Source organism: Lissotriton helveticus, chromosome 11 (genome assembly GCF_964261635.1).
Source record: "Lissotriton helveticus chromosome 11, aLisHel1.1, whole genome shotgun sequence".
NCBI lineage: Eukaryota > Metazoa > Chordata > Amphibia > Caudata > Salamandridae > Lissotriton > Lissotriton helveticus.
The window spans coordinates 933,217,753-933,242,447 of record NC_136072.1 but is presented as its reverse complement, the minus strand read 5'-3'; the positions used below and the strand labels follow the sequence as shown (position 1 = coordinate 933,242,447).

Genomic DNA, 24,695 nt, shown 5'->3' with positions numbered 1-24,695 from the left:
GGCAGGAAGATGATAAGGAATAAAAAGAATGAGCGAGCCGAGAGAAGAAAGAAGCAAAGAGGAAGAGAAGCACAGAAATGAATAAAGAAGGACAAAAGTGTAGCAAGACGGCGAGATGAGAGGAAAGAATAACAGAAGGAAAGCAAGATAGAAAGAAGGTATTAAAAGAGAGATTGGTAAGTAAGAATACTATAAAGTTGGAAAGAAAGAAAGAAAGAAAGAAAGAAAGAAAGAAAGAAAGAAAGAAAGAAAGAAAGAAAGAAAGAAAGAAAGAAAGAAAGAAATGTAAAAAGACCTATGGTATAACTGGAAGTTAGAGAAAAACAGAGAAAGAAAAATAAATGAAGAATACAAGGAAAGAAAGACTATAGAAGAAAGGATAGTGTAATTGTAAGAAGGCAAGGAAGAAAGAAGGGCTTCCTAACGTGTAGCTTTTTGGCCAAATTCTTTTTAATTTGTGCTCTAAAACATAATTGTGCACTATTTTCACCACCGGCGGGGTGGGACAACTCTCACAGGCCTGTATAGAAATGGTCGACATTTTTCACGTTGCTCTATAGAGTCTTGTGGTTCAAAGTGGGGGTGTAATTTTATTTTTCTGTCTACTCCCTTGCTTCGGTGTGTCTGGACAGCATCAACAAAAATAAATACACAATCTCAGTAACCGAGGTTCAGCAATTGTGCCCTTTGTGTGACGTGACGTATCCTAATTTCATTTTCAGTTCCTTCTTTGAGACAGTCAAGAAAAGGCACAGTAGGAACTCAGACGCTTGTTTGTCCCGAGGACTGAAAGGTGCAAATATGATACCGCACAGCGGTGGAACGGGGAACAAAACGAGGTAAAATTTAGCAGAGGAGGGAGGGGAAGATGGAAAGCAAAACTGCGCTTTCCTGCTCAGAGATGAGTTTCGTTTCCTCACGCGCGCATCCTCCAAACATAGTGACGTCACGCGCGGAGTCAGCCTCGCCTATATAGCGGGGAAGCGCGCGGCCCCAGTGATGTATACCGGGGACGTGGACGCACCGAGAGAGACGCGGTCAAACGGAGGCAGACAAAGGGCGAGAAAAGTATCCAATTTATACGAAGAACCCACGGAGCACCTGGAACAGTAAGTCATCGTTCATTTATTCAGGAACTGTACTTGTGAAATGTAAAATAAATGCTTTCTAAGCAAGGGACCCTCCCTAAATTGGATTCGGCGAGAGACGACTTTGGTACAACATGTACCCCGCCGCATTACTAATATGTCGAGGTCGCCAATAGGACAGACTATGTATTTGCCCGACAGACAAACGAGTAAACACCTTTTTGTATTACAACATGGATTTCAGGGCAGGTGGATGTGGGCTTGCGGTTAGGTAACTGAATGTTTAAGAAGGAGAGTTGAGGTCAAATCCCAGCGTCCCTACCAAGGTGTTTGACCCTGGGCAACTCGCACTAACTCCATGGGGCAGATTTACAAGTCCCTTGGGCCACTTTTGCGTCATTTTTAAAATGACGCAAACGTGGCGCAAGGGGCTTGTAAATCTGCCCCCATCTGCTTATGTTTTCTAATCTGCTAAAACCGAGAATGCCCCAAATCAGGTCAATCAAAGTGCAATGGAAGTATAGAGAAACTGAACATGGAGGGGCAGATTTACAAGCCCCTTGCGCCACTTCTGTCTCATTTTTAACATGGGAAAAACAACGCAAAAATGACGCAAGGGGCTTGTAAATCTGCCCCGGAGTTCTTATATAGCAAGGTGCACTCAACCATCATACTTTTTGTTACTTTCCATTCTTTGTCTGATACATGTGTTGCATGCAGAAAGCAATCTTTATTTTACTGCATAAGACACTTTTTGATTGTTTATTCCAAGACTCAAGTGCAAGCCTAAATCAAACATGACTTTCAAATTGTATTTTTTTAATCACATTGGTGGACCGTGTAGGGTTTAATATGTATTGGTTGTGTTATTACTAAGGTGGTCATGTACGTGGTGTTGGTGGTGTGGCCGGGGTGGTGGTTCCAACCAGGTGCCAGCATATTCAAATGTGTACATCTCGCACACACACCTCCAAATTGCTCTTTATTCATCACACTGGGATGGCCTAATACCACACCACCACTGCCACTACCAGAATACCACCCCCAATTCCACTACCATCACAATACAACTATCACCATGAATACCACACCACCACCAGTCCCAGACTCCCAGTAAAACCCATCAGTACCACTACCAATACTACCACCACTAATACCACTTACACTAACACCACCAATAACATTACACTGCCACCAATATCACAACCAGTAACACCACATCACCACTAATTGCAGCACTGACAACCCAAATACCAATATCAACACTCCAATACCATGCCACCAGCACTAATAGCAAACAATGGAAAAGCCAACAGGTCTGTCTTCAGTGTCCTCCTGCCTGAATATATTTTACGTATGCCAGTGTTTGCAGCGTTGTCACAGTAAACCCAGGCCCATTGTCTTTGCCAGTGATTGATGGTTAGGAAAGTTTGCACGGCTGCCTACCTGTCTCCGTGCTGCACCTCAGTTCTGTGATGCTGAAGCTTCATGAAACCTTTTCACGATACGAAAGCCGAACCGATTTTCATTGCCAGGGCTTGTTACTTTTAACAAAATGGAAACACTAGAAAAAAACATAAAAGAGGCAGTAGAACATTCCATTGCTAAACATTCAAAGTTCCATGTTCAATTAAAGAAAATGCACCTCCTGTACCCTTAATCACAGGGATTTCACCCCAGATTCCTGACACAGAGAGAGGTTAAGCAGTGATGATAATTCTGAAGCATGTAAGGCGTGTAGCATTTATTTGTATGTGGTGGGTGTTGCATAGCGCTGCATAACACCCATGGAAGCCTCATAGCGCTCATGAAGGGGGTAGAAGGAGGACGATGAAAACAGTGACACCCCTGATGAACAAGCCAGTCAACAATTTGAATGAGATAGATGATTCTTCCATGGTTACAGAAGGGGAGCACCACTCCCAGCACAATGAGGCATGCCTCGCATCTCTGCAGCAGGCAAGAGACGCACAGCATCATGAGACTTTCAGGACTATTTGCAGGACCTGGGCTGAAGCGCTTTCAAGAGGCCCTTTCAACCTCATCAGGGCTAAAAAGTAAAAGTTTGACAAATTCCAACCTTCTTATTTAACCTCAACGTATCCCGCCACCCTTTCTTACCCACCTAGATGGTTCATTTCTGTGACCTCTACAAAATCTGGATCCAAACGGCCAGGCCTTTGACAGAGGGTGTGTGCTTCACACCAGTATCATCTCTACAAGTCCCTGGCATCCTTGTTGGTGAATCATTTTCTTTGGCTCCTCACAGCACAAGCTAAGATGTTTTGCACCTCGGTAGCCCCAAGAAATCCTTGTTGGTGAATCCTTTTCTTTGGCTCCTCACAGCCCAAGCTAAGATGTTTTGCACCTCGGTAGCCCCAAGAAAATGTCTTCTGCTCTCGCCTTCTTTCTTACATTGGATGTGGACAACATTCTTCTATTGCCTTGGCTATATTTTGGCAATAGGGGATTTAACAGGCTTCAATGCATTAAGAATGGGGCAGCTCGCCTCTTTGTGGGTGTTTAAACAAGGGAATGTAGCTCTGCTGTTAATACGCTTCAGTGCCTCTTTGTTAGCTAGAGAGTAACATTTTTGTCACTTTGCATGGAGCCAGTCACTCTTACAGCCCTGCTTTTTGATTTCCCAATGCATAAACTGCTCCAACACTGCTCACTGGTAGCACAAGAAAACTTACACTGCAGACAAAACAAACATTGGCAATGATTTTAGGTGTGGCTTATAAATGAAGCGACTCTCAAGTCATGGATGAGTTTAGGCACTCAATAAGTCATAATTCTTGCACTCTGCCACTCAATCCTGGGCTCACTCATTCACCCACTAGACCATTTTTGCATACACCCTCTTGCAAAACTACAGAAACACTCACACAGGCCGAACAACATATGCAAGAATAAAAGTAGAAAAAAGAAAACACTGAGACACCTAAATATGGCGGGCATATGCTTGCATTAACACATACAATTTAACAAAGAAGCAGGTGCCCATTGTGTAAAAGTACTATACATAGTGTATTGTTGCTTTAAAGTTCAAATTTGGCTACCATGTTTGCAAGCAATGTGTTGGCCTTCTTGGAAAGGCAAAACATTGATACACTATCATTGGATGATGGTTTCCTGGTTTAAATGCAGTGGGCATGTGGGAAATGGTACACTGGCGATGAAATTAGCAACAGGCCAGTTAGCTACTTGCACTGTCTGGGGAGCTGTAGTATGCTCTAAAAATAAAAAGAGAAGGAAAGAAATAAAAACGGTCCTACAAAAGGAGAAAAAGACCAACTTTCCCTGGCACTGAAGAACGCTCCTTTTTAGGGGTTGTGCACCTGTAGTCATACAAATGCTGTCACTCACAAGACACAAGAGCCAATGACTAAAGTGAACTGAGCCATTGCCCCATCCTATATGCAAGCAGAGTGCAAATGACACTCGTACAGACCAATGGCAGAAGAGGGCTGAGCCAAAGCCACTCTGTCTGTGTAGCAACCCTCAGGTATACCCTAATAAAGTTACAAATTTGGACAAAATTACATCTGTCAAAACAATATAAAATCCCTCCTAAAATGCCCAAGGATTATCATAGTGGAAATCTTCTATTGCCACAGTTTGTCTGACTCAGTCACCAACACCAAAATCATTACCTACTCGAATGATTTGTTAAATTCTGTGTGACAAAGGTATCGGCCTACAGGCTTTAGCACAGTGTAGTATCAATCTACCCATAAAAGCTTTTTGTCTTTAACACATGCTTTTCATATAGCATTAGAGTCCGATCTAGCAGGCTCTACCAGCCATTAAAGGCCCCCTCCAGCATTAAAGGCCCAAGCCGAAGGAGAGGACCTTTAACAAGGGAGCAGTACTTTAGTGGCCGGTAGAGCCTGCTAGGAGGGCTCTAAGGCTATTAGAACATTCTACCCCAGAGGGCGGAATATTCTAATTGGTAAACACAAAGGCCTCTCAGAGCAGCAGCTGTGAATGAAAAACATTAGAATGTTGTTCTGCGGGCTTCTACGGGCCCGTAGAAGCCCAGAGCACTCCACAGTGCTCAACATTCTAATGTTCTAATAATAAGTAAGTCAGGCCTCCTGGCTTTGCCATACCTTTCCATAATAAACAAAATCAAACCTGCTGGAATCTGACATACCCTTTTCCACTAAGACCTATAGCCTTTACCACTGGCTTGACACCATAACAAACCAAGGCCCAGTGAAGTGTGCATACACTGGCAACCATCATACATACAGTTATACAATTCTAAGAATGTACAAAATGACAGATGGCAAAACAAAATACAACCTCAAAACAGCCTCACAGGTACTCACACAGTCAAAATCTTCTATCCTCACGGGTTGTTAGAGGGGCTGACCAACATCAGCACCCTTGCATACTATGGTAATCTGTGAGATTTAATGAAATAAAATGCCTGTCTACAGCATGTAATACTGTGTGATAATAATCCAACGCTAAAGGCCTATTAGCTTTAACAAATGCTTTTCACACTAAATAAGCCAGGTCCACTGCCTTTGTCATAATGTTTCATAATCAGATCACATCAGATCTATGTAATCAGACATAACTTGCCAGAACAAGCCAATCAGGCCTATAGCCTGTGCAGCATAATCTTTTCCACAAGGTAACAAAGCTATAGAGTCATAAAGTTACAAATATTTAGAAAATTGAAGTTCGCAAAGCAAAACACAATATCTTAAGAGGGCCTAAAAATGGTTATAAAAGACCAAATGTTTTATCTCTAAGGTTTGTTAGAGGGGGTAACCTCTTCCAAAAACCTTACTTACTATGGTAATCTTTGAGATTCCATGAACCAAAACACCGCTCTGAAGGCTTCAAAATAGCTTTACAGTCCGCCTTAGCAGGTTATACCAGACATTAAAGACCCGCTCCAGCATTAACACCTTGGCTGCGGCTGGAATTCCGCGCCGGTGCTGGACATTCCGATCGCGGGCGTGGTTATGATGGCTCTCAGCCGTCATCAGCATACGCCCACCGTGACTCATGACTGGGAGCCGTCATCAGCACCGAAGGGGTTAAAGACCTGAGACGAAGGCGAGGACCTTCTACAAGGGAGTGGGCCTTTAATGGCCAATACAGCCCAGCTACGGCAGGTTATAAAGCTATGAGAGCATTCCGCCCCATCAGGGAAGAACATTCTAATTTACACAACTGCCCTGAAGGGGCGGAATGTTCTAATAGCTTTATAGCCCACTGTAGCTGGTTGATACCGGACATTAAAGGCCTGCTCACTTGTTGAAGGCCCTCACCTTTGGCTCTTGTCTTTAATCCTGGAGCAGGCTTTTAATGGCCAGTATAGCCCTCTACGGCGGTGTGAGAAGTTGGCCTGATAGGTGATGTTTCCAATTCTGGAACCACCTGTTATCAGACCAAACAATCCCTTATGGTGTCTGGTTGTAAGTCAACCTTATTAGACAAGCTATCCTAGGGGTAGCATGGACTAAGCAGCCTAAAGGCTTAACTTAAGAGGTCGTGTTAAGCGAGCTGTTTTACCACATACAATCCTGTAATATCAAATGAAAGGACACCACACAAGTATATATTATAAAAATATATGTGTTTATTACTAAAAACAATCCCCAGTACTCTTTATGAATAAAGGGGCACAAGCGTTAAATCAAAAGCACAGTATAACATACAAAGTTGCACAAATATGGATGAGGGCGAGGGGCCACTCAGACCATATACTAAACAAGTGGTATAAGAGATACCAATCGAGCAGTGGTTAGGCCTAGGGCCTAGGGAATCGCTGGAAGCAGTCGGGACAAGCAATGCTGAAGTCGGGAAAGGCCCACGGGATTCGGGTGCAGTGCGGAAAGCGCACGCATGCATCAATGTTAACCAATGGTGCGTAAAAGTTGTAAAGTTAAAGTTTAAGGACACTTCCGCTGAACCTAGAGGAACAAAACTTAAGACACAGACCCTAGAGATGTGTACCAGTGTGGGAACACCGGCGGAGCAAAGTTACCTCACCCACAGGAAGCGGGTGCACAGGGTCGAAGTTGAGTCGGGTTTCGTCACGCAGGCTCTTGGTGCTTGAAGCTGAAAGGGCTGCAGGCGGGGTGAAAGAGAAGTGTCCGGTGGATTCCAAGGGTGGACTCAAGTCCAAAAGTACCTGAAAGCAGAGGGGACAGAGTCTGGGTCACTCAGCAGTGACCAGGGTGGAACCAGGACGGAACCAGGCAATAGCGGGCGCAATCAGGTGGTCGTCGAGGAGCTTCTCTCCGCTGTCACGTGGGCTCTGGGGCATCTGCGACGTCCAGGAGCGGGTCACGATCTGTCCCACAAGGGCTCTCACCATCGGCGCAGTCGGCTTCAAGTTTGGAGCAAACAACACTTGGCAAGAGCAATCCACGCGGAACCGGGGGATTGCTTCTCACTCGAACCAGGAGGGTCAGAGTGGGGGCTCCTTTTCAGGGGAGCGGGTGCAAGTCTGGAGCAACCAGAATCGCAAGTCGATTTTTAAGTTTCGTCGGCACAGGGGCCACTAGCCGGCTGGCAAGTGACCGGGCCAACGCGTTGAGCCAAAAGTAGCAGAAGGGCCCCACGCAGCACTCGGTGAGTGTAGAGGGGTGAGCTTCGGTGCAAGAGTGGCTCAGGGTTGGGGCTTCTCAAACCCCGGTGTACAGCTTCGAGGGTCACTCGTGGGCTGCACGGTCAGCGTCTCGTGGTCTTTCCAAGATGGCGTGCCCCACGCTTCCGGTCGCCTCCACGGGTCTCAGCTCTGCAGGGACTGTGGATCGGGCTGTTGGAGGGCAGGCAAGCTTGATCTCGTCGATCTCTGTCGCTCGAGTTCCGGCGGGAACTGCGACAAAGCAGACGTCGATGGCTGGATGGTGCCTGTTTGCACAGGGTGGTCACTCCTTGACCACAAGGGAGATTCTTCGGGATTCTACGTCGAGTAGGATGTGGAAGGGTCCAGAATTTCGTTTCTTATGTTTCTTCAGGATAATCTGAAGTGCATTGGCACTGCTCCCAGTCTTATACTAATTTTGGGGGCTGGATTACCTGCTAGGTCCCCTCCTATGGGTGGGACCAGGAAGTGGGTGGATACACCCCCTTCCTTTGATCCAGGCCACCCTGGCACGAGGGCTGGAGTGCCCCAGAACCGGTTTGGCCGGATTATGCAAGGGGCAGCCTTGTGCGCCCCAAGCAGTGTCTGGTTTCTTTCAAACCTCCCTGCGACAGGAAACCCTTTGTCCAGGCCCCATTTGGCTGAGTTTCGGTCAGCTTCAGGGGGTCAGACTCGTGTCTGTGGCAGAGGCATCCATTTTGTGGATCCAAGGTCCTTTTAGAAATTAACCGCATTTAAGTAAAGTAACATGTCTTACCCCTCTAGAGGGGTGGAATGCTATCCCCGTCGCCAGAACTGGCGAGGGGATAGTATTCCAAATCGTATGACACCTTACACGACATGTTTTGATAAAGCCAAACCAAAGTTGCTATATAACCGCGAGGATTATAATGCACTTAAGAGTATATGGTATGGCATTATCCTGAAACAGCTTAGGGAGTTGGTACCGACAGCTGCAGACAGGCTCAGCTCATGCTAGAGCTCCATCTCACATTAAACCACACACTCTGCCTCCAGGATTGATGAGGCCTTCCATAGGAGTGGCTCACAGGTTTATATGTGTCCAGATATAGGTTTAGATATAGGTATACTATATCTAAGCAAGGGGTGATTACACCACCTTACCCCAGCTGAGTGATCAGCCAGTTGTGTCAATTTAAGAACCAGCCAGGGGTGGCAAAAGATATGCTGCAGCCCCTGGTAGGCCTTGGTGGCTCCTATGCCCTGGGCACCTAGAGTGCATTATACAGGGGCTGATAAGGAGTCCATTTCCAATTGTGGTATGTACCTAGGGTACATGGAATCCATTTTACAGAGAGAGCAGATGGCCTGGGGCCCTGATTAGCAGGGAACCAGGTCAACTAAGTAAAAAAACAGCTAAACACAAGGCAAAAAATCTGGGGTAACCATAGTGAGGTAGCCACCTTCCTACACAACCCCCCCCCAAACTAAAGGAGATAAGGCTATCCTTGGCCAGGTAAGCCTATATTGCCTGAGTGACCATATAAGGAAGTACCTGCACTAGCATGGGTACCCCCTGTCTCATGGTCCACTAAGCAGTCCCTCACCCTTGGGGTATTAGAGGGTCTCCACCATAGGGAATCACTACCTTGGGTGTGTTTATGCAAAGTTAAAGGCTGGTTTGGATATGGAGTATTGAAGTGAGGCTCTACTAATTTAGGGCTTAGCTTCCTCCAATTATCTTCCACCATGTGTGCCTTTCTTTCTTTAACTGAGTTGCACTGTGCTCTCAGGGTCAACCTCTGGCTACCTAAAGCTGGAGGCTGGGTCCCTCTGTTTGGCTTGCTGGAGGGACAGTTCACGTTTGGGCCCTTTGGGTCCCAGGTTTGGCTGTGCCCAACAGAATCCATCTGTGGGAGGTCCCTAACTGTTTTTAAGGGGGCTCCCTCAGGAGTTTTTAAAGTTTTCACCTCACTAGGGCTACTAGTTTTGGTGCCCCTAATCTGTTGATGGGGGTGCTTTATTTGACAGGGGGCCCTCTGGGTCTCACTGTCCTTCTTGTCCTCTGCAGCCCTGGGCTGACTAAGGCAAGGTAGAGAGGGGCAGGTTACCTGCTCCAGACTGGGTCCCACCTGAGAAGGGTCCACTGACATCAGAGGCTCTGTCAGGTTAGGCCTAACCACCTCTGGGGCAGTTCCTTCATCAGGGGTAAGATCAGTTCCCTGAAGAGGCTGATCCTTTCCTAAAGTCTGGTGAGGGGGAGATTTCTCGTCCTCCTCTGTGCTCTCAGTTTGTGTGAAGTTATCCATCATTTCAGGTTTCACAACACACATATCAGTTTGAGTTTGGGCTGTGGCCATCACAGCCCCACCAACCTTTTCAGGAGGAGACTCAGTTTGGGTTTCTGCTGTTATCATAACAGCTTTGCTATTCTGTTCAGGAAGAGGTTTTGCTAAAGATGGGGCAGAGAGTTGATCAGCCCTACCAACCTTTTCAGGAAGGACATCTTGAATTGGGGCTGTAGCCATTACAGCCCCACTAACCTTTCCATTGGAATTGACCATTCTAGAATGGGTTTCCCGTTCAACCTCAGCCCAGGCTGAGATTTCCAAATCATTACCAAGTAGGCAGTCTACAGGCAAGTTTTGTGACACTGCCACTCTCTTTGGGCCAGTGACACCTCCCCAGCTGAGACTTACTACTGCCATGGGATGATTTGTTTGGATGCCATCAATGTTTGTTACCTGGTATGTGGCACCAGGTAAAAGTTGCTTAGAGGGGACTATACAATCAGCCACCATGGTGATGCTAGCCCCTGTGTCTCTAAAAGCTTCAACTTTCAAACCATTGATGATGGGTTCTTGTCTATATTTGCTCAAAGTATTTGGGCAATCAGAGAAGTTGGCAAACCCCATGCCAGTCTCATAAACAAGATTATTTGGGGATGGGGACCTGGATAGGCCAGGGTCCTCCTGGGCTCCAAAAGTAAACCCACCCAGATTCCTGGGTGTGCTCCCACTTCCTAGGGGATTACTGCTGACAGTAACAGGAGGTGCTGGAGCTGGCTTTGGAGGTATATTCTCTTTATTGCCATTCTTGGGACAACAGTTGTCTCTTTTGTAATGCCCAACCTGCTTACAGACATGGCAATAGGGCTTTTTTCTCAGTTGAAGAAGTGTCTTGGGACCCACCCCCATTCTTGGAGTTTTGGGGCCCTGGGGAAGTCTTTTCTTTACTTTTATCCCCACCCTTATCTTGAGGCTTGGTAGACTCCTTCTTCTGGTTACTGTCCTGATTCTTAGGCCTAATCCTGGTTCTGACCCATTTATCTGCCCTCTTTCCCAATTCTTGGGGAGAGGTCAAATCTGAGTCCACCAGGTGTTGGTGTAAGAGCTGGTTCTGACAATTACTTAGGATCTGCTCCCTCATAATCAAATTATACAATCCTGTGAAGTCATGTACTTTGCTGCCATTTAGCCAACCCTCCAGAGCCTTAGTAGCACAATCTACAAAATCAGTCCAGTCCTGTGTCTGTGTCTTCTGGGTGTCTCTGAACTTCAACCTGTACTGTTCAGTGGTTAAGGCAAACCCATCTATCAGAACACTCTTCAGGACTTTGTAATTGTTTGCATCCTCATGTCTAACAGTGAGGAGCTTATCTCTCCCTTTCTCTGAAAAGGAGTACCATAAGATTGCTGCCCACTGTTCCTCAGGAACCTGCTGTACCATGCAGGCTCTCTCAAGAGCAGTTATCCACTTGTGGATGTCATCCCCTTCCTTGTAGGGGGGCACAATCTTTGTCAGGTTTCTACTATCATAGGACCTGGGTTTCTCTTTAGAAATATTGCTGCCACCAGTGGCATCTAAGCCACACATTTTCTGTTCTCTTGCCAAGGCAAGTCTAGCTTGAGCCAGGGCTACCTCCTCCCTCTCTATCTGGAGTTTGACAGCCCTCATTCTTGCCTCATGCTCTTTTTTCTGAGAGGGAGTCATTCCTCTCTGAGATTCTCTTGAGGCACTAGAAATATGAGAGTCCCCTCCTGGAGATCTCACTCTTCTGTTGCCTGGGAGAATGTTATAGGGTCTGGGGAGGTGCTGGCCCTCTCCATTCCCAAGTAGGTTTAAGTTGGCCTGGCTAAGCCTGGCAACTATAACCTGGTTAACCCCTTGATCCTGATTTTCAGGGTCCCCTACATCTGAGTCCTCCTCCTCTTCTACCACTGGGGGAATCTCATTCTCCTGGGGCTGTACTCCATCTCCTGATCCTAAGGCAACTGCAGTTGCCTTTTCTAAGTCATCCTGTTTTAGAATGGCTATCAGGGAAGGACTGGTGGGACTTCTGCCCCTTTTTAACCCTCTTGATATGCACAAGGCAACCAAGTCTTTGTGGGTTAGTTTGTCATAACTGGAAGTTGCCTGGGTAAGGTCAACTGTCACAGGCAGAGAGCCTGAGGCTTCACCTGTGCCAGACATGACTCTAGTGTGGTGTAAGTGGTGCACTTACCTACACTAAGTGTTTTCCTACTGTACCTTGCTAGTGAGTTGTAGTCAGGGTGTGCTAATCCCTTTAATCTACAACTACTAAGTTCAGTAGAACTTATATATGCTAAGCTATTGATTTTATATGTACCTAGAGGTACTTGATGTGATCTTTCAATTTGATAAAAGATTGCAATGGTAAAACAACAGCAAGCTCAAATCTGCACCGCTGCTCACCAATGTGAGAAGTTGGCCTGATAGGTGATGTTTCCATTTCTGGAACCACCTGTTATCAGACCAAACAATCCCTTATGGTGTCTGGTTGTAAGTCAACCTTATTAGACAAGCTATCCTAGGGGTAGCATGGACTAAGCAGCCTAAAGGCTTAACTTAAGAGGTCGTGTTAAGCGAGCTGTTTTACCACATACAATCCTGTAATATCAAATGAAAGGACACCACACAAGTATATATTATAAAAATATATGTGTTTATTACTAAAAACAATCCCCAGTACTCTTTATGAATAAAGGGGCACAAGCGTTAAATCAAAAGCACAGTATAACATACAAAGTTGCACAAATATGGATGAGGGCGAGGGGCCACTCAGACCATATACTAAACAAGTGGTATAAGAGATACCAATCGAGCAGTGGTTAGGCCTAGGGCCTAGGGAATCGCTGATAGCAGTCGGGACAAGCAATGCTGAAGTCGGGAAAGGCCCACGGGATTCGGGTGCAGTGCGGAAAGCGCACGCATGCATCAATGTTAACCAATGGTGCGTAAAAGTTGTAAAGTTAAAGTTTAAGGACACTTCCGCTGAACCTAGAGGAACAAAACTTAAGACACAGACCCTAGAGATGTGTACCAGTGTGGGAACACCGGCGGAGCAAAGTTACCTCACCCACAGGAAGCGGGTGCACAGGGTCGAAGTTGAGTCGGGTTTCGTCACGCAGGCTCTTGGTGCTTGAAGCTGAAAGGGCTGCAGGCGGGGTGAAAGAGAAGTGTCCGGTGGAGTCCAAGGGTGCACTCAAGTCGAAAAGTACCTGAAAGCAGAGGGGACAGAGTCTGGGTCACTCAGCAGTGACCAGGGTGGAACCAGGACGGAACCAGGCAATGTCGGGCGCAATCAGGTGGTCGTCGAGGAGCTTCTCTCCGCTGTCACGTGGGCTCTGGGGCATCTGCGACGTCCAGGAGCGGGTCACGATCTGTCCCACGAGGGCTCTCACCGTCGGCGCAGTCGGCTTCAAGTTTGGAGCAAACAACACTTGGCAAGAGCAATCCACGCGGAACAGGGAGATTGCTTCTCACTCGAACCAGGAGGGTCAGAGTGGGGGCTCCTTTTCAGGGGAGCGGGTGCAAGTCTGGAGCAACCAGAATCGCAAGTAGATTTTCAAGTTTCGTCGGCACAGGGGCCACTAGCCGGCTGGCAAGTGACCGGGCCAACGCGTTGAGCCAAAAGTAGCAGAAGGGCCCCACGCAGCACTTGGTGAGTGTAGAGGGGTGAGCTTCGGTGCAATAGTGGCTCAGGGTTGGGGCTTCTCAAACCCCGGTGTACAGCTTCGAGGGTCACTCGTGGGCTGCACGGTCAGCGTCTCGTGGTCTTTCCAAGATGGCGTGCCCCACGCTTCCGGTCGCCTCCACGGGTCTCAGCTCTGCAGGGACTGTGGATCGGGCTGTTGGAGGGCAGGCAAGCTTGATCTCGTCGATCTCTGTCGCTCGAGTTCCGACGGGAACTGCGACAAAGCAGACGTCGATGGCTGGATGGTGCCTGTTTGCACAGGGTGGTCACTCCTTGACCACAAGGGAGATTCTTCGGGATTCTACGTCGAGTAGGATGTCGAAGGGTCCAGAATTTTGTTTCTTATGTTTCTTCAGGATAATCTGAAGTGCATTGGCACTGCTCCCAGTCTTATACTAATTTTGGGGGCTGGATTACCTGCTAGGTCCCCTCCTATGGGTGGGACCCAGGAAGTGGGTGGATACACCCCCTTCCTTTGATCCAGGCCGCCCTGGCACGAGGGCTGGAGTGCCCCAGAACCGGTTTGGCCGGATTATGCAAGGGGCAGCCTTGTGCGCCCCAAGCAGTGTCTGGTTTCTTTCAAACCTCCCTGCTACAATCCACTATCTCCTGTCTGGGGGGGTGTAACACCTCCCTGCGACAGGAAACCCTTTGTCCAGGCCCCATTTGGCTGAGTTTCGGTCAGCTTCAGGGGGTCAGACTCGTGTCTGTGGCAGAGGCATCCATTTTGTGGATCCAAGGTCCTTTTAGAAATTAACCGCATTTAAGTAAAGTAACATGTCTTACCCCTCTAGAGGGGTGGAATGCTATCCCCGTCGCCAGAACTGGCGAGGGGATAGTATTCCAAATCGTATGACACCTTACACGACATGTTTTGATAAAGCCAAACCAAAGTTGCTATATAACCGCGAGGATTATAATGCACTTAAGAGTATATGGTATGGCATTATCCTGAAACAGTTTAGGGAGTTGTTCCCGACAGCTGCAGACAGGCTCAGCTCATGCTAGAGCTCCATCTCACATTAAACCACGCACTCTGCCTCCAGGATTGATGAGGCCTTCCATAGGAGTGGCTCACAGGTTTAAATGTGTCCAGATATAGGTTTAGATATAGGTATACTATATCTAAGCAAGGGGTGATTACACCACCTTACCCCAGCTGAGTGATCAGCCAGTTGTGTCAATTTAAGAACCAGCCAGGGGTGGCAAAAGATATGCGGCAGCCCCTGGTAGGCCTTGGTGGCTCCTATGCCCTGGGCACCTAGAGTGCATTATACAGGGGCTGATAAGGAGTCCATTTCCAATTGTGGTATGTACCTAGGGTACATGGAATCCATTTTACAGAGAGAGCAGATGGCCTGGGGCCCTGATTAGCAGGGAACCAGGTCAACTAAGTCAAAAACCAGCTAAACACAAGGCAAAAAATCTGGGGTAACCATAGTCAGGTAGCCACCTTCCTACAGGCGGGCTATAAAGATATAATATTAATCTACCCATAAATACATATTGATTTAAAACATGTGCAACACTTTTAATGAAGCACTCAATATAAAGTATTGTAGTATTGCTACCAATCGTGGTTCACCAGTCCACAGTCTTCTCCAGTGTGAGATGGAGAATACTCTGGACAGTGGGGGGTATCATAGCCCCTTTTGACGGACACAATCTGGACCACAACTGGTAGCAGTATACCACAGACCTCTGTGATTGGATTACTGCATCCAGACTGCATATTCTTGGACTCTAATTGTAAAGTCTGGACTACTTTATATTGAGTACTTTGGGAAAAGTGTTGCAGAATTGTAGCCCTAGAATTTTGCTTCTAGGACTATTATTGCACCCCTGGTTGGTTAACATGTGAGCACCGTTGATTACTGTATAGCTTAAATTTAGTACACCCCTTCAAAGTAATAGCCACCATTGCTTTGCTTTTTGATTTAACACATGCTTTTCACAATAAATATGTCAGGCCTGCTGCCATTATCATGACTTTTCATAATAAACAGCTCAGGCCTGTAGCCTTTTCACTGGCTTTTCACCATATGTTATGTTATGTTAAAAATATTTCTGAAGTGCTCGTTCACCTACGGTTTCTTGGCGTTGAGCGGTGACGAATGCAAAACAAACTCAGAGGGTTCATAAATTGTAAGCCTGGGCAAAAAGCCCTGTTTTGGGGATTTCCTGAAATAGGGATAGGAGGTGGCTAGGCGTAAATCCGGGGTAAGGGAGTTCCAAAATAGTGGCTCTAGAGCCGAGAACCTAAGACCGCTGTATTTCTTCCATTTAAATGGGCAGGGAGTCAGTAAGTTCATGTTAGATGAGCGTAGCTCGCGGGTGGGGACATATCGCTATATCTTGGTGGAGATAAAAGCCGGTCCATGGTCCGAGAGGGCCTTGTAGGTCATGCAGCCAAGTTTAAAGAGGCAGCGTTGAGTCATGGGGAGTCAATGAAGGCTCTAAAGCAATGGTTTCACATGGTGAGATTTTGGCTGGCCATAAACAAGCCTTGCGGCTTGGTTCTGCACCAGTTGAAGCTTGCGTGATTGATAAGCTGGAATGCCAGAGTACAAAGAGTTGGTGTAGTCAATACGCGACATAACCAGGGCCAGAATAACTTGGATCAAAGCCTCGGCGGTTAGGAATCTACTTATTTTCCAAATTCTTTGCAAGTGGAAGAAGCAAGCAGAGACCATTGAGTTTATCTGGGCCTTCATCGTGAGATCGTTGCTGATAATGATACCTAGGCTTTTACCCGAGCTGGCTGGGGAAGGTGGACAACCCAGAGATTGAGGCCGACAGTTGGAGTTCCAAGGGTTGGCTAGGTCCTGAGTAAGGACCAGCTCGGTTTTATCAGGATTAAGTTTGAGCTGATTTGAATTCATCCAGTTGCTGATGAAAGTCATGGTGGATTGAAAATTCTCCAGAGAAGAGGGCGATGAGTCAATGTTAAAGACTAGCTGGAGGTCGTCCACATAGTTGAAGGTGATGACTTCCCTCTTGCGTAAGGCCAGAATCAGAGGAAAGATATACAGATTGAAAAGAAGAGGGGAGAGAGATGACCCCTGTGGAACCCCACAGGTCAGTCTTCTTTTCTCTGAGGAAAAATTGGCAAGGCAAACCGATTGATAGCGGTCTCTAAGGAAAGAGGCTATCCACTTTAGTGGAAGGCCCCGGACCCCGGCATTCTCGACTCGGGCGACCAAGAAATTATGGTCGACGGTGTTGAAAGCCGCCGAAAGATCCAGAGGCACTAGGGCCTGTGTGATGTTCTGATCTGCCCCCTTCCTTAGTTCATCAAGACCAGCCAAAACAACATACTCAGTAGAATGTTCAGATCTGAAGCCTGCTTGGTGTGAATCAAGGTAGTGAGTGTGCTCTACAAAAGTACTCAAGCAGTTCACAACATGGGCCTAGAATTTTACCCAGGTAGAGCGATATGGGGCGGAAGTTGCTGGGAGTTGGCGGATCAGAACCTGTTTTCTTCAAGACAGGAACGACTTCCGCACTCTTAAAGAGATTATGGACAATACCCTTGGTGAGGGAGTTGTTAAGGAGCAACAGGGGGGGTTTGGAATAATGGAGAAAGACTTCCCGAGCGATGTGAGGAGGACAGCTGTCGGTTGGAGAGCCAGTGCGAACCCTGTTGAGTAGGGAAAAAAAGATCTCCTGAATGGGAATTGATCAAGGTGATGAGGGTTAATGTATAGGCAACAGTGGTCAGATGGTAAGTCGGCCTTGGGAATGCTGGCAATGATGGTGGCAATTTTCTCAATAAAATAAGTGTTGAGGGAGTCGCACAGAGATTGTGAAGGGATGGGCTTAACTGTGGCACGGTCAGGTTTGACAAGTTCATCCACAATGGAGAAGAAGTCTTTTGCTTTATTAGTTGAATCTAAAATTTTCGAGGAGAAGTATTCCGTTTTGGTCCTGAGGATAGTGCTTTAGTAATCTTTGAGGGCGATTGTGAAAGTTGCCTTTTTAACCAGGCAATAGTCCTGTCTCCACTTGCATTCAAACTGGCGCAGAGCTAGTTTATTTTCCTTCAGGGTGTCGGAGAACCACCGTTGGGCATCATGGGGCCTTTTATTTTTTATTCTCTTCAGGGGTGCTAATCTGTCTCTAGCCAATTCCAGCCAGGCGTTGATGTGTTCCGCCTGAGTGTGAGGTGATGTCAGATGGCCAGAAGGCATAGAAGTATCGGGCATAGAAGTAGCTAGAAGAGAGCATATTGCTGTCATGTCTACCCGACTCCAGTTTCTAGCCATAATGGTCTCGGGGGGGGGGAGAGGCTTTGACAGGAAGGGAACAGGGAATAGAAAAGGAAATACTATGGTGGTCCGACCATGAGCAAGGGAGGATTTGTAGATTGGTCAACTCGAGATTAGATTTCCATACCTGGTCAAGGATATGTCCTTTATTATGTGTTGCTACCTTGATGTGCTGGGTATAGTTCATTCCTGTAAGTAGATCGGTAAATTCAGCCGAGCAGGGGCTTTACCGCACATCATGCGGGCAAGAGTTAAAGTCACCGATGATCAACACTCTGGCATGATTTATGGCCATTTCCGCAATAGCGTTACCAAATGACTGCGAACATGTGGGCATATGGAGAGGAGGTCTATAGAGGAGCGCACAGATGAAAGGGGAAAGATTGTATTCAAATTTGAGAAGGAGTCTGTCAACAGAAGAAATGCCTAATATGGTTAAAGAGGTGAATTTATGTGCCTATGATATTATGGCAGCAACCCCTTCCCCCCACTTTGTTCTCTGACCTATTAGTCTGGAGGATGTAGTAGTTATCAGGGATAGCTGCTGAAATGTCGCGACTGGATTCAGCTGTTAGCCAGTAGAAGCATGTCTGGTTTGCTGGTATCTAAGAGATAAAAAATCTCTAGTTGATGCTTTGACTATTGAGCATGTGTTAAGGTAGCAGACTGATATTTTATCCTGTCCCGAGCAGGTAGTGGGGGTCGGGCTTGTGGGGATTGTGTCCTTGCTAGTGGCCGATGGCTCTTGATCAAGTGGTTTGACCAAGGATCTACAAGCAACATCCTTGTGGGACAGAATCCCTAGCTTATCTAGAGTGCCCAGGATGAAAGGGTCGATGGCCCAATTTCCCTGGAAGGAATTAAGCTCTGATGCGGAGTAGCGTACAAAATGGGCATAGTGCATGGCCACGGCCGGCCGCGGACAGGCGCATATGGGCTTGCTTTCGGCGCGCCACCGTCGCGTCCGCTGCACAACGAGAAAGTCATGGGCTGATATAGGCTGCAAGCGCGGCGCTATTCGCGGCGCTCCGCCACCAACAGCCACAGAAGAGATAATGCACCCTCCACTACAATCGGGGAAGCACCGTGGTGGACCGAGGTGCGGGCGGCAAAGCACAGATAAAATACAAGTAAGCACAAGTTAAAAGTAAAAGTACACGAGCGCAATGTTCAAAGAGTTTTAAAAGCAAGCGGTGTGCTATTAATTGAAGCTGAGCACAGAGCGTCTCACCAAGACTTATACAATTAAGTAGCAGCTGGAAATGTCAGCGCACGTCCACTGCTACCATAACCAATTCAGCCCAACTATACTAAGCATGAGCTTTCCATGAAAGCAAAAAATGCAATTTAAGCACTCTTTTCAGCAAAAGCACACAGCCTTCACCCAATCAAATACTAGGCAAATACTGTACACCAGCACATAAACAGGCCCTAAGCCCCTCTCTCTCATTAGTGCTCCTGAAAGCTCTTTTTCTGCACGGGTCTGGCGATGACTGCACTAAAACAAAGATTCCAAAACACAGACCTTCTAAGTATCTGTCTCTGAAAGTATCCACCTGCACCTTATCGCACTATCAAGCGCTTGCCATCAAATATGATAGGACCAGAGGTAGAATACTAAAGTAACCCAGTCTTTGAGTAAGTGGAAGTCACTTTCACTTGATGTAGGTATTAAATGGATAACATATTTGTCGGAAATTATATTTCAAATATTGAGATTTTGGCAGACTATATTTTGGAGTTTACAGTTCATAAACTGAATGCAAACTATTGGACATTTCATTGTTCTTCAAAGAGAATTGACTGAATCTCAGAAATGCCTGAATGATCAGGTGCAGACCTCTTCAACTATTTCCACTTCCGCTATGGACCCGAGGAGCTCTTCAGTTTCCCTTAGCAGTTCTATGTTTGAGTTTCCTGTTGGAGTAAGAGATGTATTAGCACAAATCTACCTAAGTTTCATGAGCAGGGATATTTAAATTCCAATTTCGGAGAGCGAGAGTAATCTCTTCTCGGAGATTTGAATCAACATCAAGCAGAGGGATATTTCCAGACAATACATTCAGAAGCATATGCGATTGAACCATTTTACCTATAGTAGGGTGTAGGAAAAAGATTGAATAGAATTAATAGGGAAATATTACGTTTTTGTGAGTTGACCGGTACGACTGGAGGCGGACACAGAGAAATAATATAAGCCATGATGTATGTTTGTGATGTCGTATGACTTAGTCCTCGTAGGAAGAGCAGGTATGAACCTGTAGATAAATGAGACCCTGTATAGCCAACGTTGATATGGTTGTGCACACATGTATGCAAAAGTTATCCTTCAGGTATGAGAAGAAGGAACATGCAGTTTTTACATACGAGGTCCCATACAGCTGATGTAGTTATGGTTGTGCACAGATCTGCATATACTGCAGGTTTATATTCTGTAAATGTGATGTGACTATAGCTGAGCATAGGCACTGTATCCATCAGGCATTCAATATGTCCTTTTATAACCGTTTGTCTCTTTCTCCTTCAGGCGATGTTGCTGCACGTGAAATTCCTCACAGGGACCGTATATACTTTGGATGTTGATCCCTCCATCTCTGTCTCAGCTTTTAAAGCTCAGGTGGCCAGCAAGACTGGCGTACCCGCCTACCAGCAGAAACTGGGGTTCCAGAATGGAGGGTACGTGGAGCTTAAGGACAAAGCTCAGCTGTCAGAGTATAAGCTGTCACCAGGAGACACTGTGCTGCTGGTGGTGAAAGACGATGTTCCTTTTGAGGTGTCTCTGATGACAGACAAGGGCCGCAAGTCGCCATATACCATTAGCCCATCAGAGGGCGTAAGCGAGTTCAAGGCTCAAATTCAAGAGCGGGAGAGAGTCCAGGTTTCACAGTTTTGGCTTTGCTATGACTCGACGACACTGGAAGATGGAAGGAAACTTGGAGAGTACAACATTGTCCCTGGAGGGACTATCTACATGAACCTTCGTCTACGTGGGGGTTAATGGAAGTCCGCTTTCCACATGGAGGAGCTGAAAGAAGAATGAAACCATCAACTACCCCTATGATATTAAATGCACCATCTCTTGACTGCACATCACATCCTCTATCCATTGTGGCTCTTATAGAGAAACTCTTAGAAACTTTTTTAAAGAGGCATTATCACTTGTGTATGTCCACAGCGACAGCTTGGCTGTTATCTGCTCCACCTCCTCGCTGCCATCTTTAAAGTGACGTAGCACCTTTGCCTTCGGTGGACATGTTTACTTCCTTTCTTTAAACATGCTAGCATCTAAGTGTTGGCAACTATGATGTCTAACTTCTACATCTTGTAACACCCCCACTACTTCTCTGTCGACCTCTCAACCGTCCCATTTTGGCTGCTTTGTCTTGGTGGGTTGGAGGGAGAGATAACTGGAGGATTTGACTGTATTATTGGGGATTAAGAGACCAAAGAAGAAATGGGGCACTGCCCTGAGTAGTGGAGTACTGGAATGGCAGTAGGGGATGGGTAAAAGACAGGAGAAAATGTAAACTGAAGACTTCAACACAATAAAAGTGGCACAGGGAGCATGTTGAGTACCCTGGAGAATAGACTATGCTAGCGAGAAATGGGAAGTTGAGGCATAGTGGTAAAGAGACACACGGTGAGGAGGGTATGGGGAAACAAGACTATGGTATTGTTGGTATACAGTGGATAGGGGAAATGTTTTCAAATAAGAGGAGAGCAGAGTAAAACACAACTGCTACAAGGAGTAGTCTAAGGCACATAGGGAGAAAGTCGATGGAGGAAGAGAGGGTAATGCCGGATTGTTCTTCAGAAGAAACGAACTGTGACTGAGAGTTTGAAGCCTTGTGAAAAAGTCCACACAGTGCTGCTCTGTACAGATTCTCGTTATTGAACTCTGTCAAACTAATGTACAGTTCCAAAAGAGTGAAATAAATATATTCTAATGTAAGGTACCAAAAGAGTGAAATAAATATATTCTAATGTAAGGTACCAAAAGAGTGAAATAAATATATTCTAATGTAAGGTACCAAAATAGTGAAATAAATATATTCTAATGTAAGGTACCAAAAGAGTGAAATAAATATATTCTACTGTAAGGTACCAAAAGAGTGAAATAAATATATTCTAATCTAAGCTCTAGTTCTGTTGTGACAGCTATTTTTGGACACCATTTCTTCAAGTTGCAGTTGTTTTTTATGTTCATGCCACACACAGAAAGCATTGTGGGCTCTCCAGGACCCTCACGGGTGGCCAGACTTTGTGGGAGGCACCATTATTTATTTACGTATTCCATATTTGGTTTCCATCTGTTTCCTTGCAAAGAACTCCCATGCATCACACGAGTCAAGTGTTTCTTAAGAAAACCGTAAAGTGGACCACTGTGGAATGAAAATGGCTACACCTCAGAGTCCGAGACCCATCTCCTGCTTCAGGAGTAGAAGGGGTATTTGGTGGTCTAACTCCCTGGGAATCTCTCAAGTATCTTTAGACTGGTGTGCATGAGTCCTGGTACAGGGAGAAGATGGGGATGTGGTTTTTTGCTAACCAGGGCCTCACTGAATACTGAGCCAGGCCTACACTGACTACTACAGTTCTTCATGGCCTGGGTGACTCAAGGGCAGTTAGCAAAATCCCTTTAACAAGTATTGCCCCAAGTGTCTGTGCACTTGCAGTAGTATCTGGTTCTTGAGCTGAAAAGAGCCAGATACTACTGCAAGCTCACAGAATTACAAGTATCTTTTCTTTTTATCCTTAACTTTGCAAAGTTGAACAGTCAAGGTTTACTCTCGGAGGGTGGTGTTGGCAAGAATGTCTGCTTCGGGCAGGAAAGGTAACACAATAATATAAATATATGATGTCAAAGAAGCATTCTTGTATAAAAATGCACATACGTTATTGTTATTATTATTAAGGAAACATGCCCTGTTCTTCTATGGCATGTACACCTCTTATTGCTGTAGTGATGTAAATTCTTTGGGGCTATTCACAAACTCCATTTTGTAATTAGTGCTACAAGAGTTTGTGTTCATTCATCTCCAGCACATTTACACAGGAGCCACTTGCAGAGGTTACGCCATCAAGAGTCACTGCTGGGGGAAGGCGCAGCAGTCTCAGGTGTCTGCGAGAAGCAGCTGCAGGTAGAAATACAGGGACCGGGATGTTCGGATAGTACCTCAACAGGGGCAACATTTACAGTGTGAGATCAGATAGTGCAGCACTCAAGTCTTACACATTAACAACGTTGCTTGAAAAGAAGATGCACAGCGCTGCAGGCACACAGGCTTCACATGATCATCTATGTCGCTGGGAAAGGAGGTGAACAGCAGTGCACAGCAGTGCATAGTGTGTGCACACACACCTCAAATGATCATTAGTGTCTTTTATAGGTGGGGTGCACTGCAGTGCAGGATGCTGGCACAGGGGAAATGTGCTATCATCAGTGCTACTAGGACAGAAGATGCATGGCAATGAAGAGTGCAGGCATGTGTGCCTCACATTTCCATCAGCATAGACAGATGGACAAGCAATGACTAAAGCAGGAAGCACAGGGCTTGGGGGGCTGATTATCAGAGGATGCATGTCAGGTTGGGCAACAGGTTTCTGTTCTCGACAAGATTGCTTCTTCTGACCAACTCATAGAAAGGTTCTTTTCAGAACCCCTTTCAGAGGGCCTCGGGGCAACCCGGCGCTACTGGTGCCAAACCGTGGGGGATATAGGCTCACAACTCGAAGGGGAATATTTACAAGCCCATATCACCACAGGGACGTCACTTTTAGTGGCTTAACTCTGCCTTGTAAATAAGGTTGCCTTTCACGCTATACTTAGCGTGGCAGGGGCTGGCAATGGGTGTTGTGGTGGGCGTCCACCGCAAAACCCATTGATTTTTATGCTACGCCATATTTACAAGGGCAGCGTAAATATGGGGCCATGCCTAAATTAAGAACAGGGAAAACCTGGCGCAATGAGGAGAATTTTTCATTTTCTCCTCGTTTTTGCTGTTTCCATGGGTGCTGCGTTGTGCAGCATACATAGAAACAGCAAAAGGCATTTGATTGTTTATGTGCACGAAGGTGTCCCTTCCTGCACATAAAGAATTAATAAAAAAATGAAATTTTGCAACTTTTATGTGTGCTGCATTAAGGGACACCTTCCTGCACATAAATAATCTTTCCCTCAATACATGACACCCTTGCACTATGGTGCAAGGGTGCATGGGTTGGTGCTAGGCTGCTAAATTTAGAGCCAGAGCTGAGGGAAATGCAGGGCTGTGCCATATTGTTGTAAATATGGTGCAGCCCTGCGTTTCAGAAGTGGCAGAGTGTGGCCCTAAGCCAAGGAGCCTAACACCACGCCTGACACTTCTGTAGTAAATATGCCCCAAAGTATGGTCAATTGCACAAATAAATGATTGTCCAGTCCAATACTGTCTTTAATGACAAAATCAGTATTTATATAAGAACACAAAGGGAAATGTGGCATACACAAACGATACACATAGCCTCCTGAGGTCAGAGCTATAGTTTTAATAGGCAGGCCCCTGAGTCCCTCCTCCTTCTTACCAGCAGTAGTCATTATTCCCCATTCTCAATCGGTGACATTCAGATTCAACCCCACTAGCAGTCTGAGTCTCAGAAGTTGCACTCCAACTCTTTTATAATAGTCAAGTGTTTCAGCGCTATCTCTCAGACACGTGCCCCCCGGGTCTTTTGACCCTTCGATCAGTCTTACTTGCACCAGCAGGGATTGCACAACCAGA

The 24,695-nt window shown here is 46.2% G+C and overlaps 1 pseudogene across 1 annotated transcript; it reads left to right on the top strand.

Moving 5' to 3' along the window:
• Window positions 1-979: 979 nt before the first annotated feature.
• Window positions 980-22,071, top strand: LOC144792307 (ubiquitin-like protein ISG15 pseudogene; annotated as a pseudogene). Its single transcript, XR_013602533.1, has 2 exons — window positions 980-1,109; window positions 20,462-22,071. The product of XR_013602533.1 is annotated as a ubiquitin-like protein ISG15 pseudogene (transcript).
• The last annotated feature ends 2,624 nt before the right edge of the window (window positions 22,072-24,695 follow it).